The following is a 5,568-nucleotide window of genomic DNA, read 5'->3' as shown; positions in this document are numbered from 1 at the left end:
GGGGGGATGCGCATGGAGGAGGGCACTTGTGGGGATGAGCACTGAGTGTTATGTGGAAACTAATTTGACAATAAACTATTTGTAAAAATAAAATAAAATAAAATTACTTACAATTAAAAAAATATGTATCAACATAATACAAACAATTATGCATTTTTTGAAAAATTTTAATGAAATGGGGCATTACTCATGATGTTGATTATTTTTTTTAAGGCAGAGTGTAAAATAAGGTAAACAGGACAACTCCAGATTTGTTTCAAAACAAAATAAGTCAGGAAAATGGAAAGAGACCCCAAAATATTATGGGAATTCATCTTTGGTCTGATGTAATTTTATATTTTTTTTTCAATCATATGTTGTATAATTTTCAAATTTCCTGTACTGAACACTATTACTCTAATCACAAAAATGTAACATTATAAAAAGGTGGTGGAAGTTGTTGATGCTAATGGTTTGTATCCCTTCCTTCTCAAAAAGCAGATGAGGCATGGCTCTTGTGGTAAAATGTTAAAGAATTTTGGGCAAGTCTCTTGACAACTCTGCCCCTTAGTTTGTTTATCCTTAAAATGGGAATAATTTAATGGGGTGGGAGAAATGGGTGGGAGCAATGGGTGGGAGCAACTCCAGTTGTGATCATTAAATGAGATGATATATGTAAAACTTTGCTCAGCTCATTGCTTGGTACAGAGGAAGTGTTCAACCAACTATAATAATTATTATTAAAGAGCAGAAGAGGAGTCATTACAAAATTCTAGTCCTGGTTTCTTCAAGCTTGCCTGCCAGCCTGCTTTCCTTCCTTCCTTCCTTCCTTTCTTCCTCTCAGTCAAAAGTAGTTGATATTGGCAATTTTATAAGATTTGACTTTGCCTCTCATTTCACCCCATCTCAAAAAATGGGGGGCAAGGAGATGGATACCAGACTCTTCTGGGAAATGGATTCTTAATGATAAAAAGACAAAAGAAGGAAAGTGAGGTTCTCTGGGAACAGGAGGGAAGAACAGCCTCCTGGGAACAGGAGGGAAGAACTGGGCCATCAGAGATGGAGGAGTCCTGGGCTTGTCTGTGTATCAGGGAGAGATGGGCCAGCGCACGGGCTTGGGGTCCTGGTGTATCTCAGAGAGGCCCAGAGGAGAGCACAGGTACCCAAACTTGGACAGAAGTGAGCATCTCTTGGCTGGGCCGTCTGACTCAACACCCCACCACGGAGACCTGGAGGGCATGAGGAAAGGAAATGAATGTGAGCCACAACATCAGGTATTTAGGTTAAACACTTCATTTGAAACTTTGTAATAGTGCTCTGGGCAGACAGAAACTCCAGAGGTAAAACAGTATAAGCAGAATCCCTTCCGTAGGGAGTATCTATGGCAAGGCCACCTTGAAAATTCTGACCTTTGCTGGATTTGCTAAATGTACCTCATCCCTCTGTTGCCTCACCTCGTACCACAATTCCCACCCACGTGGCCTGAAGCACCAGAAACTTAATGTCAGGCCCCATCAAGGGAAACCCCTCAAAAATTTTTATGAAAAACTGGGTTTGGAGAGACTCAAAATATAAACAAATGAACAACCCTGAGATGTTTTTAAAATCTAGAATCCAAGTAAAAGTTATTTTGTTATTTTGTGTAGTGATAAGTATGAGCCAGCTCCGGTGCTGGGTTGTAATCCTCACACAGCCATGTAAGACAGGTGCTTCAATTATTTCCATTTTGCAAATGAAAACTTGATGATGTAGTTTCTGTTTTGTTCTCTCCTCTGTCTCAGTACCTACCACACTGGCTGCCGTCTAATAAGTCCTCGGTAAATATTTGCCAAATCAATGAATGGTGTTTAGCAATATGCATAAGCCATTCTGCTGCTATGGGGTGAAGCTGGAGTCACACCCTGATTGGCCTAACTCCATAGACGGATATCTTAACCACTGCCTCTGTTTACCTTTTTCCCACTGACTGCTTAAGCCTGAGAGAAGACAAGGACTTGCTGGTGGAGGTACTTCCCTGCATGGTACTTAAGAGTTGGCATGTCCTTGGATATGACTGGATGTTGTGATTTCTCCAGGGTCAGTATTGAGACATTACTCACAGGATCCAGGGTTCCTCTGCTTTGGGAATATATGTACATATCAGCTGTAAAAGCTGAACCCTTCTATATAGTATAATGCTCCCGGCTTTTGTAATGCGGAATAATAAATTGTAGGCTACTTACCAAAAAATGTCTAGATACAGGCAAAAATATTTTTATTATCATCTAGCAACAGTTTGAGGGCTTTGAAAAGTCTCTGGAATACAGACAGATGAAGAAGTTCCTCCTAAGAACTTATCAAGATTAGGGCTTAGAAGAAAAATGCACTTTCCATACCATTTAGGCTCTATCTCCTTCGAAGGTGAACAGACTTGAGTTTGCATTTCTCTGTGTGATTAACATCAAGCACCCTGTGTTGGTTGAAAAGGTTCATTATCTGGAGAAGAACTTAAAAGGCAGGATGGACAACTTCAATTTAGATAATTGTTGGCTGTGATGGAATGCTCTTCAAATGGGTCTGCATAGGGTGGGGGCAAGGAGTGCCATCCACTAAGCGCTGGAAAGGCTCTCAGAACCCACAGGCAGCAAATACCTAAGTAGAGAAGGCATGATGTATGGGATCAGAAACCCTGAATTTCAGCTGCAGCTCTATCACTTACTAGCTTGGTGGCCTTAGGCCAAATAAATCAGTGTCCTTGAGGTCAGTCTTGCCATCTGTAAAAGCGGCAATGACCAGGCCTAACTTCCAGGTTGTTGTAAGGATCCAGTGAGATGGCTGGGAATGCCTTGTAAATGCTCTGTATAAAGCTCAGAATCATCATCATCACCCTTATGATGATTGTTATCACTAGACAAGGTTTAGGAGGATTCAAAGATGAGCAAGACAGTTTTATACAACCTAAAGTTAACACTATCTTAAGGGCGTCTTTAAGCAAAGAATACAAAAGTATAAGTAAAAATTAAGTACATTGTCTTGGAAAGAGCTTTGTTGGCTTCACAGTAAATACACCTCTGCGTCCATGAGAAGTGGTATAATAGTGGTCAGGAGCATGAATGCAGGGAGGCGCACTATCTGAGTTCAAATCCCAACTTAGCTGTGTGACCTTGGGCAAGTTACTAAACCTCTCTGTGCCTCAGTTTTTCCTCTGTAAAAGATTTTCATCTGTTTTGAGGATTAAATAACTTAAAATGGGTAGTGGTGTCAGCACATAGTAGGAAATACACATATTTGCCACCACCATTTTTTTAAACCTTTCTTTCAAGGATCTTTTCACTGAAAGAATGAAATATAACTAGTACAAAAATTACTTGAGACAGAGTGTAGTGAGTGTCGTAAGGAAGTACAAACCATCAGTCCCAGGAGTCAGAGGGGAAGACAGTTCTACTTGGGGGAGTCAGTAAAGGCTTCATAAAGGACAAACATGGAAGCTTTCGAAAGGCAGCACATTCCAGGCAGAGGAATAGCTCATGTGAAGAATTGGAGGCGAGACCCACTTGGACATATTGGAGAACAAGGTCTATATGTATGGACTAGAGAGGAAGTGGGAGGTGGACATGGAAAGGCAGATTTTGGCCATAGTGGGAGAGGCTTTGGGTACCTGGATGAGGGAATGCAGGTAGTGGAGAGAGGATTAGAACTTAAAGAAGATTAACCCAGCAGCATTCAGTAGGAGAGATGGAGTAGGTTCAAGGCCACTTAATAATCCTGGCAGTGGAATAACGAAGGTGACTGGAATCCTCCCACCTTAACAACTCAATTTGGAATATGCCTCCAACGACATTGGGAAGAGCAATCATTGCTTCAATGTGTGAAAAGAGAGAACTCCTACTTTGTAGTTTTCCCATTTGTATTAGTAGCTGAGTGGAGTTTCTCCTTCCATTCCATCAACATGAAAGGTAGAAGGGTTCTCTCCTACAAGAGAATGGAATTGTTGCCCTTCCTGTCCAGGGCCTTGCACTGGTGAGCTCTGACAGAGGACTGAGAAGGCCTTCTCTGGCATGATCACATCCCTCCTCCTAAGGGAAGCTTTTCACATCCCCTCTCATTAAGATAAACATTTTACAAGATTCCTTTTGCTACCACCATTTGGGGTGCATTCCCTTGAGAAATGAAGTGCTTTCATGCAGCTGCCAGGCATTTAGTTTTCTCCCAGGGCAGGTGAAGCTCTTGTGTACAGGGCACTGTGCAGCCTAGATGACTGTATGTAGCAGCCCAGCCGCGTGGTGAGGGCCTTATCGAGGAGGACATTTGGAGGGTAGTTCCCAGGAGTTTCCACCCTCTGGCAAAGGCAGTTGCTAGGTGTTCCCCTGGGGATTCTGCCTCCCTGGCCTCAGCTGGTTCACTGGTGGGCACCTCCGTCAAGCCAACCCAAATCCTTCCCTAGAACACCCAGAGCTGAAACTAAGGAGAGGATTCACCTCCTCTGGGTGGTAGGAGCAACAGAATTTGAAGAGTGGGGCACCCATCAGCCAGGTTCCCAGTACATGGAAGAAGACAGTCTACATAGTAGAGAAGGGGCCTCTCCCAGGTTGAATTTGAGTCCTTTCCCAATTTTCCATGAGGAAGAATTCCACCCTTGTTCTTCTCTAGGTTAAGTGTAATACTCTTTTAGAAAGTTTCTTCTTTTTCCCAAACTATTTCGAGCGGGACTTCTTTCACTCTTAAAGTTTATTTTGAGATCAGGGTACCTGGGTAACTCAGTTGGCTGAGCGTCTGACTTCAGCTCAGGTCATGATCCCATGGTTCATGGGTTTGAGCCCCATGTCAAGCTCTGTGCTGATAGCTCAGAACCTGGAGTCTGCTTTGGATTCTGTCTCCCTCTCTCTCTGCATCTCCCCCACTCTTGCTCTCTCTCTCTCAAAAATAAATGAACATTTAAAAAAATTTAAGTTTACTTTGGGAGAAACAGAGAGAGTGGGGGAGGGGCAGAGAGGGAGAAAGAGAGAATCCCAAGCAGCGATGATCCTGATGCAGGTCTCCAATTCATGAGCCATGAGATCATGACCTGAGCAGAAGTCCAACACTGAAGCAACTGAGCCACCCAAGGTGCCCCAGATTTCTAAGGGTCCTGATTCCTGTACCCATGCCCTTACCCTGTGCTCATCAATTAAAGCTTACTCAGCCTTGTACCCTGTTTTCAGTGTCCTAAGGATTGCACAGACGACCTCATCACTGCTAACATGGAGAACAATGTGTTAGCCCTTAAGAATCACAGCACAAGGTAGATATTCTCTTCCTCATTTCATAGAGGAGAAAAGGCAGTCACAGATTAATTAATTAACTTCTGACTCACAATTTTTGCCTAAGTTCCCCCCAGTTATTTTCTGTCAGAACCTGAATTTTAACCCATATCTTTTGCTTCCAAATTTAATATACTTTCCCACATACCTTCTAACTTGAGGAAGTGGCCTAAAGCTTAGGCTTAGGGATATTGATGAAAGCCATTGAGGAAGATGGTGTGGTCAAGGGGACCTTCATAGGATCTTCAGAACTCTCTGGTTAAGCAACTTTCTATTCTGCTTAGAAGAAAAGGGGTAGTGCTGTTGCTTG

The sequence above is a fragment of the Crocuta crocuta genome, unplaced genomic scaffold (genome assembly GCF_008692635.1).
Source record: "Crocuta crocuta isolate KB4526 unplaced genomic scaffold, BGI_CrCroc_1.0 scaffold382, whole genome shotgun sequence".
NCBI lineage: Eukaryota > Metazoa > Chordata > Mammalia > Carnivora > Hyaenidae > Crocuta > Crocuta crocuta.
Note: the sequence above shows the minus strand (reverse complement) of the source record.